Here is a 20,119-nt window from a genome sequence, read left to right as displayed (position 1 = left end):
ACTGATAAATTATATGCCAGATTTCCCACCAACTGGGTCAGGCAGAAGGCAAGCCACCCTGAAACTGTTTCTATGCCTTGATATAGGACTCTATATCAAGACTACACTCAGGTGAACTGTAATTCTAGCCCCCAGCACAGTAGTAAGGAGAAAAAAAAAAAAAAACAAATTTTCAGATGTATTACGTATCACAAAATAACAAGAGCTGGGATATATTATCCAAACTTCTGACTGTATAAGGGAGAAAACTGAGGCCCACAGAGTTTTAAGTTCACATGACTAGTTAATCATGATGTCTTGAAGTCATGGTAGCTTTCCATTATATCGTATTAATTCTGGTCTAGATGGCAAAAATGTTCTCAATCAATTCACCTTTTAATTAACTCATTAACCAATGGTGACTGTGGCCAAAGTGGACAAGAGTATGGTCCCAAGTAAGTTAGGCTTCATGGTAGCTAAAATAACTACCATGTTATATAATCCAGCAGAGTAATTTTAGCTTTAGGTATTAGGACTCATTAATCAGTCAGAAATGAAGTATCAGTTCTGAAAAATATGCCCCTGGATGTTCCTTTTTCTAAATATTTACTTTTAATTGATTGATGACTGCTTTACAATATTGGTTTGATTTCTGTCATACATCACCATGAATTAATCATAGGTATACATATGTCCCCTCCCTCTTGAAACTCCCTCCCACTTCCCACCCTTTCCTATCCCTCTAGGTTATTACAGAGACCCAGTTTGAGTCCCCTGAGTCATACTGCAAATTCCCATTGGCTATCTATTTATATATGTTAGTTTATATGCATCCATGCTACTCTCCCCACTCACCTCACCCTCTCCCTCTTCTCCTCAACCCTTGTCCATAAGTCTGTTCTCTAGGTCTGGATCTCCATTGCTGCTCTATAAACAGATACGACAGTACCATCTTTCTAAATTTCATATATATGTGTTAATACACGGTATTTGCTTTTCCCTTTCTGACTTACTTCACTCTGTATAATAGGCTCTATGTCCATCTACCTCATTAGAACTGACTCAAATGCATTCCTTTCATGACTGAGTAGTATTCCATTGTATATATGTACCACAGCTTCTTCATCCATTCCTCTGTCTATGGACTTCTAGGTTCCTTCCATGCCCTGGCTATTGTAAATACTGCTGAAGTGAACACTGGGGTACATGTATCTTTTACACTTTTGATTTCTTCAGGGTACATGACTAGAAGTGGTATTGCTGGGTCATATGATGGTTTTATTCCTACTTTTTAAGGAATCTCCATATTGTCTTCCATAGTTGCTGTATCAATTTACATTCCCACCAGCAGTATAGGAGGGTTCCCTTTCCCCCACATTCTCTCCAATACTTCCTGCTTGTGGATTTTTTTATTATGGCCATTCTGTGTGGTGTGAGGTGATATATCATTGTAGTTTTGATTTTCATTTCTCTAATGAGTGATGTTGAGCATCTCTTCATGTATTTATTAGCCATCTGTATGTCTTCTTTGGAGAAATGTCTAGTTAGGTCTTTTGCCCACTTTGATTGGGTTGTTTGTTTTTCTGGTACTTACCATTGCAACTAAAAAAATAAAATATCTAGGAATAAACCTACCTAAGGAGACAGAAGAACTATATACAGAAAAGTAAGACACTGAGGAAAGAAATCAAAGATGATATAAACAGATGGAGGGATATTCCACGCTCCTAGGTTGGAAGAATCAATATTGTGAAAATTACTATACCACCAAAAGCAATCTACAGATTAAATGTAATCTCTATCAGATTACAAATGGCATTTTTCACAGAACTAGAACAAAAAACTTCACATTCATATGGAATTACAAAAGACCCCAAATAGCCAAAGCAATCTTGAGAAAGAAGAACGGAACTGGAAGAATAAAATTATCTGATTTCACACTATACCACAAAGCTACAGTCATAAAGACAATTTGAAAAGTACAGACCAATGGAACATGATAGAAAGCCCAGAGATCACCTCACGCACATACGGGCACCTTATCTTTAACAAAGGTGGCAAGAATATACAATGGGAAAAAGACAGTTTCTTCAATAAGTGGTGCTGGAGGAACTGGACCACTATGTGCAAAAAAATGAAATTAGAATACTTCCTAATATCATACACAAATATTAACTCGAAATGGATTAAAGACCTAAATGTAAGACCAGAAACTACAAAACTCTTATAAGAAAACATAGGCAGAACACAGTATGACATAAATCACAGTAACATCCCTTATGACCCACCTCCTAGAATAATGGAAACAAAAACAAATAAGTGAGATCTAATTAAACTTAAAAGCTTTTGCATAGCAAAGGAAACTAAACGAAGTGAAAACAGAACCCTGAGAATGGGAGAATATAATAGCAAATGAAACAACTGACAAAGGATTAATTTCCAAGATATATAAGCAGCTTGTCCCTGGATGTTTCTTATACATCAAAAGAGTATTTCACTAGACTCTTTTAAGTAGCTCTGAGACTGAGTTTCCTCTTTGAAAAGGAATCTTTTTCTTAATTAAATTTTTATTTTTACTTTATTTTACTTTACAATACTGTATTGGTTTTGCCATACATTGACATGAATCCACCACAGGAAATGTTAAGGACTTTTTTTAATGCAAATACATGTTTTGTAACTGACATTTTGGGATTACATTAAAGTATGGCATATCTTTATGCATCTTTGCAATATATGTATACCAAAAGCAACATCAAATTGCATACTCATTAATACTACAACTAGCTGATTTTATACCACATATTATGAATGCAGTAAAAGTCTTCAAAGTATGGACTGTAACAAAAACATAACTTATTGGGAGTTTTCTCCAGTGGAAAGAACACTAGTGGAAAAGTCACAGACTAAGTTTTGCTTCTAGCTATGTCATTCGTAAGCTAAGCAGCCTTGGCCAAATCACAAACCACTCTACCTCAGTGTTCCCACATAACAAAAATTACATTAGATTGTTCTTTAAGGTCTTCTCCAAGTCTGTGATTGAACACAATACAGTATTTTTATGTTTAATAAGGCACTTCAGTTTCTGCCGCTTTTACAATCAGCATCAATACCTGGGTCATATATCATTTTAAAAAAATGTTCAGAGCTAAGAAACAGCTATACTCTATCCTACTTTCAGTTCAGTTCAGTCATTTACTAAGCAAGTCTTTGAATGGAAATGTCTGTCTAATGCCTCTTCTAATTAAAATCCATATATGCCTATCATTTAAAAATGCATTATGTCCTTCGATTTTTAGCAGTATTACACAATAAAATTTCAGACATGAAAATGCTCTAGATTAGAAAAGACTTTTCCCAATAGGCAGCCATCATATAACTAACAGCTTATTACTTTGTCTTTCCCACTAGACAATGAGCTTCCTGTATCTGGGTAATATCACATTCAACTCTGCATTCTTAATGCTTAGCACAATAATTGTTTGAGCTTATGGGAGTGGACAGTCCAAAACAATCCAACCAATTTCATAAAATTGGAATGGAAAAAAAAAACACACATTTTTAAGAAGAATAAAATCAGTAAGAATCTTCAAAATTATCTTTAATTACCTTTTAAAAAACAGAAAAATATGTATGAAGAACTTATTTTTTAAAATACATAAAGGAAATGGGGAAACAGCAGATTCATTCAGAATAATGGAATTATGTCAAATTTGAATAGAACTGACTTTGTGATAACAATATATCTAAATTTAATAATATAAACATTTTTCCTTAGAGTGTGAGGAATATAAATAATTTTCCATATTATTCATGATCAGTATTTTTTCTTGGCCAGGTCATGTGGTGTGTGGGATCTTAGTTCCTCAACCAGGCATTGAACTCGTGTCCCCTGCACTGGAAGCATGGAGTCTTAAATCACTGGACCATCAGGGAATTTCCCATGATTCATATTTTTATTATACTGTGCTATACTCAACACAAGTAAAGGGCATAATGACCCCAAATCTGCACTTTTAAAAATTGCTGATATTAACTTATTGACTGGCCATCTGCCTTTTATAGATATATGTTCCCAGACAAATAGCTATATGTATTACATTACTAAATTATGGCTAGTTTGCCTTTTAGACAGTAATTTATGAATGTTTTAGTTTTAAAAAATTACTTTTAGAGTATTTATTCAATACACAAGTGTGGGTCACACCCTCAGAGATTATGGTTCATTAGAACTAAAAACTGAATTCAGGCATATGTATTTTTTAAGGCACTCCCCTGGAGGATGAACTGGCCACCACTCCAGTATTCTTCCCTGCAGAATCCAATGGACAGAGGAGCTCAGCAGGCTATAGACCATGGGGTTACAAAAAGCTGGACACGACTGAGCAACTGAGCACCAAGATATACATAGTTAGATAACATGTGCACACAAATACACACACACACACAATTGGCTAATTATTACAAAATTATTTTAGTATTTGTATGCAACTAGCTCTTTGGCTCTGTCAAATTATCTGGTACCCTCTAGTGTCATCACTTCCAATTCTGGTCTTTCTTATTTCATCTGCTCCCTGCCCTATTATTGTCTATTGCCCAATACTTCTCAGCTTCCCCAAGGTTACATTTATTAATGCTTACTATTTAAATGTTCTCCCCTCATCTCCAATCCTCCTTCCTTCCTCCACTTCACTTTCCGCTGGTTCTATACCATTCTGAAAGCTTGAGAGTGGCAGCAATTTAACACAAAATAAGGTAGTAATGAAGTTATCAGTGATCCATTTGTTTTTCCTAAGACTGAATCATCTTTGAAAAAATTTTCCTATCCTGGTATAATAATGTTGTATTATTATTATCTTATCATGATACTTAGCTTCTCATAATACTCTTTTTTTTCTTTATTTACTCACTCAAAAAAATCAAGAACACTCATAAAGCACATGCATCCCTGGTGGCTCAGATGGTAAAGCGTCCATCTGCAATGTGGGAGACCTGGGTTCGATTCTTGGGTTGGGAAGATCCCCTGGAGAAGGAAATAGCAATCCACTCCAGCACTCTTGCCTGGAAAATCCTATGGACTGAGGAGCCTGGTAGGCTACAGTCCATGGGGTCGTAATGAGTCGGACATGACTGAGCGACTTCACTTTCACTTTCATGCAGTAGTCACTAAGCTATATACTGGGACTTGAGGACTTGGGGAAAGCGAATGCTGTCAGAAATATCATTTTCCTTAACATGACAAAAAGGTATATAATATATAGTGGGCTGAAACATGTCCCCTCAAATACATATGCTGAAGTCCCACAGTACCTCAGAATGTAACTGTATTTGGAGATAGGGTCTTTAAAGGTCAATAGGGTGGGCCTTAGTCCAATATGACTGGTGTTTTTATAAAAGGAATAAATCAGGGAACAGATACACACACAGGAAAAAGCACATGAAAGCACAGGGATCTACAAGTCAAGACAGCCATATACAAGTCAAGCAGAGATGCCTCAGAAGAAACCACTCCTGCCAACATCTTGAACTTATAGTCTCCAGAATTGAAAGAAAACAAATTTGTTGTTTAAGTCACCTAGTATGTGGCACTTAGTTATGACAGCCCTAGAGCACTACTAATACACAGTACCTAATTTTTGTTAATCTGCATAAAAAAGTTGGTAATGTAAAATTAAGATTTAATAACTTTGAAATAGGGACTACTATTCTTTCAAACATCAAATGACAAATTTTAGGCAAGGATAATTATGAGTTAGAAAATTTTTTGGAACATCATAGTAATTATTGATAAACAGAAAAACTATAAAGGTTCAACTGCAACCAAAATAATACGCTCTGACATTTAAAAATTGTGATCATGTTTTTCAATATAGGGAGCCAACAATGTTCTAACACTGGTAAAACATACTGATAAAGTATAAAGCAAACTATCAAATACACTACTGCTCCATTTTTCGACAACTGATTTTATTAGGAGGAAGAAATCACATGTTAATCAGAAGGAGAAAGATCTGTTGACAATCTATTAGGAAAACATACTTCTATTACAACAGTTTCATAGGACTGTGGAACTGAGCATTGATATCCCCAGGAAACACATCAAAAGAAAAGAAGAGAGACTTTTAAAGTCTAAATTTGGGGGTTTAATGTAATAATGCAACATCCACTTGTTTGCTTTATTGGTGAATTGATAGGCCAGTTTGATCAATCTGAAATTTCAAGAAGCACTTAAACTACAGATCTGTTAAAACATACATGCAAAAATCTGGAAAAGAACCTCGATGTACCCTTCTCACAGAATAAATAATGCAGGGTCACTGTAAACCAAATGAAGTATCATCATACTTTGAAATAAGAATAACGGCAATAATGTAAATGTCAAAACACCACTAGAGTGAACTAAAAAGATGAGATGATGTACATGTTGGAAAGTAATTGTAGAATACTTAGCCTTGCAAAATTGTATCAATCTGTATTGGTGACTGAAAAGTGTGGCAAACTGGTTCCCACCTAGGTCAGTTTATTCTACTTTTTTATTAGAATTGGCTTTTTAGTTCCCTCATATATAAAATGGGAATAACACTGCCCAAACCATTTCAGATCTTGGTTATAAAATTCAACTAAGAATTTTGAAAACCACAAAACATAACAATTAAAGTTATTAAACTTATTTGTACTATTAATCTTTGCATCCCTCATGGTGCAGCATGTAACTCCACCTTACAGTAGTTGTCTATTAACATTTAGCTGAATCATAATTTTCTTTAAGAGTTTTGTGAGTTTGTAATATAGTGGCACCATTCAAAACAAAAAAAAAGGTAGGAAGGGAATCAATGAATAAAAAGCAGAAGCAAGCATCAACTTTGAAAGGGAAATACTGAAGCACTATAAAGCTAAATGGAAAGATAAACAGAAGGAAAAACAAACCATATAGGAAAAAGGCACTTCAACTTAACATATTCCCCACTTATGGCTACATAAAATTTTAAGTAAAACACACTTCCGAGAGAGTATTTAAAGGATTCTCATGTGAGAAACATGTCAATATTGGTTTCTAAAATTAGAAACTTAGGGCTTAAAAATATCAGGAATCAGTCTTGTCCTTTTGAATATACATTTTCAGTTAAATGTAACATTTACATATCTGTAATAAAAATGTAAATCAATTTAAAGTCTTTTGAAAAGAGGGGATTAGCTCAAGATGGCAGAGTAGAAGGATTACTCTCACCCTTACTGTGAGAGCATTGGAATCACAACTAACTGCTGAGCAACCATCAATACAAAAATGTTCAGTTCAGTTCAGTCACTCAGTCATGTCCGACTCTTTGCGACTCCATGAATCACAGCACGCCAAGCCTCCCTGTCCATCACCAACTCCTGGAGTTCACTCAGACTCACGTCCATCGACTCAGTGATGCCATCCAGCCATCTCATCCTCTGTCATCCCCGTCTCCTCCTGCCCCCAATCACTCCCAGCATCAGAGTCTTTTCCAATCAGTCAACTCTTTGCATGAGGTGGCCAAAGGACTGGAGCTTCAGCTTTAGCATCATTCCTTCCAAAGAAATCCCAGGGCTGATCTCCTTCAGAATGGACTGGTTGGATCTCCTTGCAGTCCAAGGGACTCTCAAGAGTCTTCTCCAACATCATTCCTTCCAAAGAAATCCCAGGGCTGATCTCCTTCAGAATGGACTGGTTGGATCTCCTTGCAGTCCAAGGGACTCTCAAGAGTCTTCTCCAACACCACAGTTCAAAAGCATCAATTCTTCAGAGCTCAGCCTTCTTCACAGTCCAACTCTCACATCCATGCATGACCACAGAAAAAACCATAGCCTTGACTAGATGGACCTTTGTTGGCAAACTAATGTCTCTGCTTTTGAATATGCTGTCTAGGTTGATCATAACTTTCCTTCCAAGGAGTAAGCGTATTTTAATTTCATGGCTGCAGTCACCATCTGCAGTGATTTTGGAGCCACAAAAAAAAAAAGTCTGGCACTGTTTCCACTGTTTCCCCATCTACTTCCCATGAAGTGATGGGACCAGATGCCATGATCTTCATTTTCTGAATGTTGAGCTTTAAGCCAACTTTTTCACTCTCCTCTTTCACTTTCATCAAGAGGCTTTTTAGTTCCTCTTCACTTTCTGCCATAAGGGTCATGTCATCTGCATATCTGAGGTTATTGATATTTCTGCTGGCAATCTTGATTCCAGCTTGTGTTTCTTCCAGTCCAGCGTTTCTCATGATGTACTCTGTATATATGTTAAATAAGCAGGGTGGAAATATACAGCCTTGACATACTCCTTTTCCTATATGAAACCAGTCTGTTATTCTTTGTCCAGTTCTAACTGTTGCTTCCTGACCTGCATACAGATTTCTCAAGAGGCAGGTCAGGTGGTTTGGTATTCCCATCTCTTGAAGAATTTTCCACAGTTTATTGTGATCCACACAGTCAAAGGCTTTGGCATAGTCAATAAAGCAGAAGTAGATCTTTTTCTGGAACTCTCTTGCTTCTTCCACGATCCAGCGGATGTTGGCAATTTGATCTCTGGTTCCTCTGCCTTTTCTAAAACCAGCTTGAACAGCTGGAAGTTCATGGTTCACGTATTGCTGAAGCCTGGCTTAGAGAATTTTGAGCATTATTTTACTAGCATGTGAGATGAGTGCAATTGTGCAGTAGTTTGAGCATTCTTTGGCATTGCCTTTCTTTGGGATTGGAATGAAAACTGACCTTTTCCAGTCCTGTGGCCACTGCTGAGTTTTTCAAATTTGCTGGCATAGTGGATCTTTCAGGATTTGAAATAGCTCAACTGGAATTCCATCACCTCCACTAGCTTTGTTCATAGTGATGCTTTCTAAGGCCCACTTCACTTCACATTCCACGATGTCTGGCTCTAGATGAGTGATCACACCATCATGATTATCTGTGTCATGAAGATCTTTTTCGTACAGTTCTTCTGTGTATTCTTGCCACCTCTTCTTAATACCTTCTGCTTCTGTTAGGTCCATACCATCTGTCCTTGATCGAGCCCGTCTTTGCATGAAATATTCCCTTGGTATCTCTAATTTTCTTGAAGAGATCTCTAGCCTTTCTCATTCTGTTCTTTTCCTCTATTTCTTTGCATTGATCGCTGAAGAAGGCTTTCTTATCTCTTCTTGCTATTCTCTGGAACTCTACATTCATATGCTTATATCTTTCCTTTTCTCCTTTGTTTTTCACCTCTCTTCTTTTCACAGCTATTTGTAAGGCCTCCCCAGACAGCCATTTTGCTGTTTTGCATTTCTTTTCCATGGGGATGGTCTTGATCCCTGTCTCCTGTACAATGTCATGAACCTCATTCCATAGTTCATCAAGCACTCTATCTATCAGATCTAATCCCTTAAATCTATTTCTCACTTCCACTGTATAATCATAAGGGATTTCATTTAGGTCATACCTGAATGGTCTAGCAGTTTTCCCTACTTTCTTTAATTTAAGTCTGAATTTGGTAATGGAACCTACCCAAAAAGATACCCCAAAACAAAGGAGAAACCACAGCAAAATGGAAGGAGGGACACAATCACAACAGAATCAAATCCCATACATGCCAAATGCGTGACCCACAAACTGGAAAACAACTACACCACAGATGTTCTCCCACTAGAGTAAAGGTTCTGAGCCCTCTGTCAGGCTTCTCAACCTGGGTTCAACAATTAGAAGAGGAGTCCCCAGCATCTGACTTTGAAGGCCACTGGGATTTGACTACAGGAATTCAGCAGGACAGGGGAAAATAGAAATTCCACTCTTAGAGGGCACACACAAAGTCTTATGTGTACCAAGTCCAGGGGGAAAAGGTGATAACCCCATAAGGGACCAGGTCAAACCTATCTGCTAGTATTAGAGGGTCTCCTGCAGAGGTGAGGGGTGGCTGTGGCTCAGTGCAAGGACAAAGATGCTAATAGCAACAGTTCTGAAAAGGATTCATTGGCATGAGCCCTCCTGAAGAGAACCATTAGCTCCATCAAACAACTTGTAGGCTCCAGTGCTGGGCAGTGTCAGGCCAAACAACCAACGTGAAGGGAACAAATCTCCAGTCATCAGCATTCAAGCAGATTAAAGTTCTACTGAGTATAGCTTTACCCAATAGGGAAACAAAACCCAGCTCTACCCACCACCAGTCCCTCCCATTAGGAAGATTCCACAAGCCTTTTATATAGCCTCATCTATGAGAAAACAGACAACAGAAGCAGAAGCACTACAATTCTGAACTCCGTGGAGCAAAAAACACAACTGAAGTGAGTTAAACAAAATGAAACAGGAAAAGATTATGTCCCAGATTAAAGAACAAAATAAAACCCCAGTAATCAACAAGTGAAGTGAAGATGGGCAACATTCTGGAAAAAGAATTCAGAAAAATGATAGGGAAGATGATCCTGGATCTCAAAGAAAAGAGACAAGGATTGGGAAGATGTAAAAAAATGCTCAAAGACCCAGAAGAACTAAAGAACAAATAAACAGAGATGAACAATACAATAACTGGAATGAAAAATACTCTAGATGGAATCAATAGCAGAATAACTGAGTGAGAAGAACAGATAAGTAACCTGGAAGACAGAATAGTAGAAATTATTGCCATGAAACAGAATAAAGAAAAAAGAATGAAAATAAATTAAGACAGTCTAAGACACCTCTAGGACAACATTATACACACCAACATTCACATAAGAAGGGTCCAAGGAGAATGGAGAGAGAAGGACCTGAGAAAATGTCTGAAAAGTTAATAGCTGAAAACATCCCTAACACGAGACAGAAACAATCACCTAAGTCCAAGAAGTGCAGAGTCCTAAGCAGGATAAATCCAAGGAGGAACATGCCAAGATACACAAAAATCAAATTGACAAAAATGAAAGACAAAGAAAAAATATTAAAAGCAACAAGGGAAAAACAAAAAGTAACATAACATGGGAACACCAATAAGGTTATGAGCTGATTTATCAGCAGAAATTCTGTAGACCAGAAAGGAGTGGCAAGATATATTTAAAGTGATGAAAGGGAAGAATCTACAACCAAGAATACATGCCCAGCAAGGCTATCATTCAGATTTGATGGAGAAATCAAAAATTTTTCAAAGAGCAAAAGCTAAGAGAATTCAGTACTACCAGACCAGCTTTGCAACAAATACTAAAGAAACTCCTCTAGGTGGAGCAGCAAACCCCAAAACTACAATAGATACACACATATAAAAGAAAAGGCAACCCAAGCACAACACAAAAATGGCGATCAAACAAAAAGAGAAAAGAATAAAACAGGAGAAGAAAAAGACCTACAAAAACAAACCCAAAACAATTAAGAAAATGTCAGCAAGAAGATACATACTAGTAATTACCTTAAAGGTAAATGGATTAAGTGCTCCAACCAAAAGAATCAGCTGAATCAATACAAAAACAAGACCTGTATATATGCTGTCTACATGAGACAGACCTACCTCAGATCTAGGGACACATACAGACTGAAAGTGAGGGGACAGAAGAAGGTAGTCCATGCAAATGGAAATCAAAAGAAAGCTGGAGTAGCAATACTCATAGCAGACAAAATATACTTTAAAATTACTATTATAAAAGACAAAGGACATTACATAATGATCAAAGGATCAACTCAAGAAGAAGATATAAGAGTTGTAAATATATATGCACTCAACACAGGAGTACCTCAATGTATACAGCAAATACTAACAGCCATAAAGAGAGAAACTGACAGTAATACAAGGATAGTAAGGAACTTTTAACACACCACTTTTATCAATGGAAAAATGATCTAGACAGAAAATAAGTAAGGAAACACAGGCCTTAAATGACACATAAGACTAGAAAAACTTAACTGATACTTATAGAACATTCAATCTAGAAGCAAAAGAATACACATTCTTCTCAGGTACACAGGGAACATTCTCCAAAACTGACTACATGCTGGGTCACAAAGTGAGCCTTGGTAAATTTAAGAAAACTGCAAGCATATCAAGCATATTTTCTGACCAAAACACTATGAGATTAAAAATAAACTACAAGAAAAAACCTGCAAAAAATCACAAACACCTGAAGGCTAAACAACATGCTATTAAATAACCGATGGATCACTGAAGAAATCAAAGAAGAAATCAAAAAACACCAAGAGACAAATGAAAATGAAACCACAACAATCTGAAATCTATGAGATGCAACAAAAGCAATTCTGAGAGGGAAATTTATACCAATAAACACTTACCTCAAGAAACAAGAAAAATCTCAAATTACTATCCTAACCTTACAACTAAAGCAAGTAGAGAAGGAACAAACAAAACCCAAGTCAGTAGAAGGAAAGAAATCATAAGTTTAGAGCAGAAATAAATGAAAGAGAGACAATGAAAACAATAGGAAAAATCAATGAAACTAAGAGCTGGTTCTTTGAAAAGATAAAACAGAATTGTTAATCCTTTACCAGGATCATCAAGAAAAAAAGGGAGAGGATTCAAATCAATAAAATTAGAAATGAAAAAAAAAGAGAAGTTACAACTGACACCACAGAAATACAAAGGATCATAAGAGACTACTACAGGTAACTGTATGCCGATAAACTAGACAACCTGGAAGAAAAGGATAAATACTTTTGACAAAATTCAAAATCTGCTTATGATAAAAACTCTCAAGAAAGTGGGCAAAGAGGGCATTTATCTCAACATAATAAAGGCCATCTACAACAAACCTACAACTAACATCATACAACTGAACCTACAACTAACATCATACTCAACGATGAAAAGCCAAAAGTATTTTCTCTAAGATCAAAACAACACAAGGATGTCCACTCTCAGCACTTTTACTCAACATAGTTTTGGATGTACTAGGTAATGCAATCAGAGAAGAGAAAGAAAGAAAAGGAACCAAATTGGAAAAGAAGTAAAACAGTCACTATGTGCAGATGACATGATATTATACATAGAAAAGCCTAAAGACACTATGAGAAAACTGTTAGAATTCATCAATGAAATTGGTAGAGTTGGAGTTTACAACAGAAAGATTTCCTAGGCATTTCTATACATTAACAATGAAAGATCAGGAAGAGAAATTAAGGAAACAATCCCATTTAGCATTGAAACGAAAAGAATAAAATGCCTAGGAGTACTTTGGCCACCTCATGCGAAGAGTTGACTCATTGGAAAAGACTCTGATGCTGGGAGGGATTGGGGGCAGAAGGAGAAGGGGACGCCAGAGGATGAGATGGCTGGATGGCATCACTGACTCGATGGACGTTGAGTCTGAGTGAACTCCGGGAGTTGGTGATGGACATGAAGGCCTGGCGTGCTGCGATTAATGGGGTCACAAAGAGTCGGACACGACTGAACGACTGAACTGAACTGAAGGAGACAAAAGACCTGTACTTCTAAAACTATAAGATGCTAATAGAAGAAATAGAAGATAGCACAAACAGATGGAAAGATAAACCATGTTCTTGGACTGGAAGAATCAATACTATGAAAATGACTATACTGTCTACAGATTCAATGCAATCCTTAAGAAATTACCAATGGCATTTTTTCACAGAACTAGGAAAAAAAATTAAATTTGTATGGAGACACAAAAGACCCTGAATAGCCAAAGGAATCCTGAGTGGTGGTGGCAGGTGGTGATGGTGGGAGGACCTTGAGGAATCAGGCTCCCTGGATTCAGACTATACTATAAAGCTATAGTCACCAACACAGTATGGCACTAGAACAAAAACAGACATATAGCTCAACAGAATCAGACTGAAATGCCAGAGATAAACCCACACACCTACAGTCAATTAACCTATGACAAAGGAAGGAGTCAAGGTTATAAAATGGTAGAAAGACAGTTTCATCAACAAATGATGCTGGGTAAGATGGAAAGCTATATGCAAAAAATGAAATTAGAACTTTCTTTAATACCATACACAAAAATAAACTCAAAATGGATTTAAGATCTAAATGTGAGACTGGACACCATAAACCACTTAGAAGAAAACATAAGCAGGACACTCTCTGACATAAATTGAGCAATGTATTTTTCAATCCATCCCCAGAGCAATGAAAATAAAAACATGAGTAAACAAATGGGGCTTAATTAAATTCAAAAGCTTTTAAACAGCAAAGGAAATCATATACAAAACAAAAAGACAACCCACAGATTGAGAGAAAATATTTGCAAATGATGTGACTGACACTGCATTTGTCTCCAAAATTTATGAACAGCTCATGGAGCTTAGCATCATGGAAATAAACAACCCAAACAAAAAATGGGCATAATGCCTAAATAGATGTTTTTCCAAAGAAGACACATAGATGATCAAGAAACATATGAAAAGATGTTGAACACTGCTATTTATTAAAGAAATGCAAATCAAAACCACAATGAGTACCAACTGACACTAACCAGAAGGACTATCAACAAAAAATCTACAAAGAGTAAATGTTGCAAAGGGTGTGGAGAGAAGGGAATCCTCGTACACTGTTGGTGGGAATGTAAATTAGTACAGCCATTATGGAGAATAGTATGGAGGTTCCTTCCAAAACTAAAAATTGAGGTACCATATGACCCTGAAATCCCACTGCTGGCCATATATCCAGATTAAAACATGACCCAAAAGGATATGTGCATCCCAATGTTCACTGCAGTACTGTTTACAATAACCAAGATGTGGAAGCAACCTAAATGTCCATTAACAGAGGAATAGATAAAAGAATGAAATAATGCCATTTGCAGCAACATGGATGGACCTAGAACTTTTCATACTGAGTGAAGTAAGCCAAACAGAGAAAGAGAAATATCATATGATATTGATTATAAACAGAATCTAAAAAGAAATGATACAAATGAATTTACAAAACAGAAACAGACTCACAGATTTAGAGAAGGAATTTATGGTTACCTGGACAGAAAGGCTCCTCTGTCCAAGGGATTTCCCAGGCAAGAATAATGGAGTGGTTTCCATTCCATTCTCCAGGAGATCTTTCCAACACAGGGATTGAACCCATGTCTCTTATATCTCCTGCACTGGCAGGCAGGTTCTTTACCAGCTGAGTCACCAGGGAAAGGGTGAGGGAAAGGGATAGTTTGGAGTTTGGGACTGAGATGTACACACCGCCATATTTAAAGTAGATAACCAACAAGGACCTACTGTATAGCACTCTTTGCAATATTATGCCACAACCTAAATGAGAAAATAATAGACATACATATACATGTGTGTATGTATATAGATATATAGATATACATATAGATATATAGATACACATATACAAATAGCTGTGAAAAGAAGAGAAACTAAAGGCAAAGGAGAAAATGAAAGATATATCCATTTGAATTCAGAGTTCCAAAGAATAGCAGGAGAGATATGAAAGCCTTCCCCAGGGATCAATGCAAAGAAATAGAAGAAAACAATAGAATGGGAAAGACTAGAGATCTCTTCAAGAAAATAAGAGATCCCAAGGGAATATTTCATGCAAAGATGGGCACAATAAAGGACACAAATGGTATGGACCTAACAGAAGCGGAAGATATTAAGAAGAGGTGGCAAGAATATACAGAAGAACTATACTAAGACCCAGATAATCACAATGGTGTGATCACCCTTCTAGAGTCAGAATACTGGAATGCAAAGTCAAGTGGGCCTTAGGAAGCATCACTATGAACAAAGCTAGTGGAGGTGATGGAATTCCAATTGAGCTATTTCAAGTCTTAAATGATGATGCATGGCAAAATCAATACAATATTGTAAAGTAAAAAAAAGTAAAAAGAATAATAAATAAATAAATGATTAATGGCTAACAAAAAAGATATGATGCAGTGAAACTGCTGCATTCAATATGTCAGCAAATTTGGAAAACTCAGCAGTGGCCACAGGACTGGAAAAGGTCAGTTTTCATTCCAATCCCAAAGAAGGGCAATGCCAAAAAATGCTCAAACTACTGCTAATTGCACTGATCTCACATGCTAGTAAAGTAATGCTCAAAATTCTCCAAGCCAGGCTTCAGCAATATGTGAACCATGAACTTCCAGATGTTCAAGCTGGTTTATAAAAGGCAGAGGAATCAGAGATCAAATTGCCAACATGCACTGGATCATGGAAAAAGCAAGAGAGTTCCAGAAAAACCTCTATTTCTGCTTTATTGACTATGCCAAAGCCTTGCACTGTGCAGATCCCAACAAAATGTGGAAAATTCTTCAGGGAATGGCAACACCAGACAACCTGACCTGCCTCTTGAGAAATCTGTATGCAACAGTTAGAACTGGACATGGAACCAACAGACTGGTTCCAAATCAAGAAAGGAATACATCAAGGCTGTATATTGTCACCCTGCTTATTTAACTTATATGCAGAGTACATCATGAGAAACGCTGGGCTGCAAGAAGCACAAGCTGGAATCAAGATTGATGGGAGAAATATCAATAACCTCAGATATGCAGATGACACCACCCTTATGGCAGAAAGTGAAGAAGAACTAAAAAGCCTCTTGATGGAAGTGAAAGAGGAGAGTAAAAACGTTGGCTTAAAGCTCAACATTCAGAAAACTAAGATCATGGCATCCAGTCCCATCTTTTTATAGCAAATAGATGGGTGAACAGTGGAAACAGTGACAGACTTTATTTCTAGGGGCTCCAAAATCACTGCAGATGGTGACTGCAGCTATGAAATTAAAAGACGCTTGCTCCTTGAAAGAAAAGTTACAACCAACCTAGACATCATATTAAAAAGCAGAAATATTACTTTACCAACAAAGGTCCATCTAGTCAAAGCTATGGTTTTTCCAATAGTCATGTATGGATATGAGAGTTGGACTATGAAGAAAACTGAGCGCCAAAGAATTGATGCTTTTGAACTGTGGTGTTGGAGAAGACTCCTGAGAGTCCCTTGGACAGCAAGGAGATCCAACCAGTCCATCCTAAAGGAAATCAGTCCTGAATATTCACTGGAAGAACTGATGCTGAAGCTGAAACTCCAATATTTTGGCCACCTGATGCGAAGAACTGACTCATTTGAAAAGACCCTGATGCTGGGAAAGATTGAAGGTGGGAGGAGAAGGGGACAACAGAAGATGAGATGGTTGGATGGCATCCCTGACTCAATGGACATGAGTGTGAGTAAACTCCGGGAATTGGTGATAGACAGGGGGCCTAGTGTGCTGCAGTCCATGGGGTCACAAAGAGCAGGATATGACTGAGCGACTGAACTAAACTGAAACATCTATATGTATATCTATATATACACATAACTGATTCACTACACTGTACAGCCAAAACCATCAAAACATTGTTAGCCTGCTATATTCTAATATAAAATAAAAAGTTTAAAAAGATTCAGAGACTAAAAATATTGCTCACTTTGTGCTAATGAAATCAACAAATCATCACCTTTGGAAATTCCTAAAATACTATGCTATGCTATGCTAAGTCGCTTCAGTCATGTCCGACCCTGTGTGATCCCATAGACAGCAGCCCACCATGCTCCTCTGTCCATAGAATTTTCCAGGCAACAGTACCAGAGTGGGGTGCCATTGCCTTCTCCATCCTAAAATACTGGTAGCATTAAAATTATATATTTTATTTAAGGGAATAATAAGCATTCCATACAAACTTTAAGAGAAATGCAAATCAAAACTACAATGTGGTATCATCTTACACCAGTGAATGGCCATCATCAAACGTTCTACAAACAATAAATGCTGGAGAGGGTGTGGAGAAAAGGGAAATGTCTAAAACTGCTGGTAGGAATGCAAACTGGTAGTCACTATGGAGAACAGTGTCGATATTCCTTAAAAAACTGGGAATAGAACTGCCATACGATCCAGCAATCCCACTGGTGGGCATATACTCCAAGGAAACCATCACCAAAAGAGACACATGTACTCCAGTATTCAATGCAGCACTATTCACAATAGCTACGACATGGAAGCAACCAAGATGTCATTGGCCAATGAATGGATAAGGAAGTTGTGGTACATATACACACTGGAATAGTACTTAGGTATACAAAAGAATACACTTAAGTCAGTTCTAATTAGGTGGATGAACCTAGAGCCTATTATACAAAGTGAAGTAAGTCAGAAAGAGAAAGACAAATACTGTATGTTAATGCATATATATAGAATCTAGAAAGATGATACTGACGAGCCTATGAACAGGGCAGCAAAGGAGACACAGGTGTAAAGAATAGACTTTTGGACTCTGTGGGAAAAGGAGAGGGTGGGATGATTTGAGAGAATAGCATTGAAACATATACATTACCATATGTAAAATAGATGACCAGTGCGAATTTGATATTTGAAGCAAGATACCCAAAGCCAGTGCTCTAGGACAACCTAGAGGGATAGGGTGGGAGGGATGTGGGAGGATAGGGTAACACATGTATACCTATGGCCAATTCATGTCGATGTATGGCAAAAACCATCACAAAATTGTAAAGTAATTATCATCCAAATAAAATAAATAATTTCTTTTAAAAGTGAATATAAATGGTTCAAAAGCTACCAAACATGATCATGCTTATTTTGACAACATAAAAAATTAACTCATGTCAGTCACCTACTAAAGAATCCTAACATATTTTTTCTAACCTGGACAGTTTTCAGAGAAGTATAGGACTTAGGTGGTGAAATATCAGATATCTTTTACTAGTGACCTATTACTGAATACTTACCAAATGTAAAGGCTGTCTTGAGAAATGGAACAATTCTTCGTAACAAATCTAGATATATTAAAACTATATTAACTATAATTCAGCTTTGCTAATCATATGCTAGATATATAGAGTGTGGGAAGCATTTTATTTAATTTTGTTTGTTTTAATTGAAGAAATCTAATGACCATGAAAGTCTACAGCTGCCATAAATGAGATTTACCAGACTGGCTATCTAAATTAGCCAAACACAAAACAGCATCAGGCCACATAGGCAATAATATATAAAGCTAAATATGAAGAATACTGTTTAAAGAATCTAAACATCATAGAGCAGTGTCTATAACTCACCATTATTTTTTTTTAAGCAATCAGAAAAAGACACAGCTGCCAAAATCACATTGGAATAGGCGACCACAAACCCCCCACTAAAACAATCCTATATATGAAAACATAAAAAGAGGGATGAATAATTTATATTGTTAGAGTGTCTTATCACCTGTATCATTTAACTGTCACAAAACATATGTCTAAACTATCACACAGCAAAAAATACATAATGTTTTAAGTCCAGAAAACTTAGGCCACAAATTAAATCAAATCCTTGAAAGTGATTCTAGGTGCTTTGTTCACCAAAATTTTAGATTCCCCTTTCTAGCCACTGAAGTTGATTGCCTAATATAAATGACATTAGAATCCAACACTATATTTTTACTGTCTTTCCATTAAGACTATATGTCTTGCCTCATGTTTTAAAAATAATTATATTAGAGTACAGTTGACTTACAATGTTGTGTTAGTTTCTGCTCTACATCAAAGTGAATCAGCTATACATGTACATATACCCACTCCTTTTTAGATGCTGTTCCCACATAGGTCATTACAGAGTACTGAGTAGAGTTCTCTTAGTAGGTTCTTATTAGTTATCTACTTTATATATAAGAGTGTGTATAGGTCAAACTCGATCTCCCAATTTATCCCTCCCCACTCTTTCCCCTTTGGTAACCATAAGTCTGTTTTCTACATCTGTGACTCTATTTCTGTTTTATAAGTAAGTTCATTTGTACCACCACTTTTAATTAAAATTAGTATTTAACTGAGTCCCTTGGACTGCAAGGAGATACAACCAGTCCATTCTGAAGGAGATCAACCCTGGGATTTCTTTGGAAGGAATGATGCTAAAGCTGAAACTCCAGTACTTTGGCCACCTCATGCGAAGAGTTGACTCACTGGAAAAGACTTTGATGCTGGGAGGGATTGGGGGCAGGAGGAGAAGGGGACACCAGAGGATGAGACGGCTGGATGGCATCACTGACTCGATGGACGTGAATCTGAGTGAACTCTGGGAGTTGGTGATGGACATGGAGACCTGGCGTGCTGCAATTCATGGGGTCGCAAAGAGTCGGACACGACTGAGCAACTGAACTGAACTGATAACCCTGTGTATATGTGTATGTGTTTACATTGGCTACACATGTACACATGCATAGATACA

General features: G+C 37.0%; 1 protein-coding gene across 3 annotated transcripts in view; it reads right to left on the bottom strand.

The window, feature by feature from the left end:
• Nucleotides 1-20,119, bottom strand: part of RPS6KA6 (ribosomal protein S6 kinase A6) — a 177,159-nt gene that overhangs the window by 111,931 nt on the left and 45,109 nt on the right. The window lies entirely within an intron of this gene.

Source organism: Oryx dammah, unplaced genomic scaffold (genome assembly GCF_014754425.2).
Source record: "Oryx dammah isolate SB20612 unplaced genomic scaffold, SCBI_Odam_1.1 HiC_scaffold_23, whole genome shotgun sequence".
In the NCBI taxonomy this organism is placed as follows: Eukaryota; Metazoa; Chordata; class Mammalia; order Artiodactyla; family Bovidae; genus Oryx; species Oryx dammah.
Note: the sequence above shows the minus strand (reverse complement) of the source record. Positions and strands in the feature narration are given on the sequence as shown.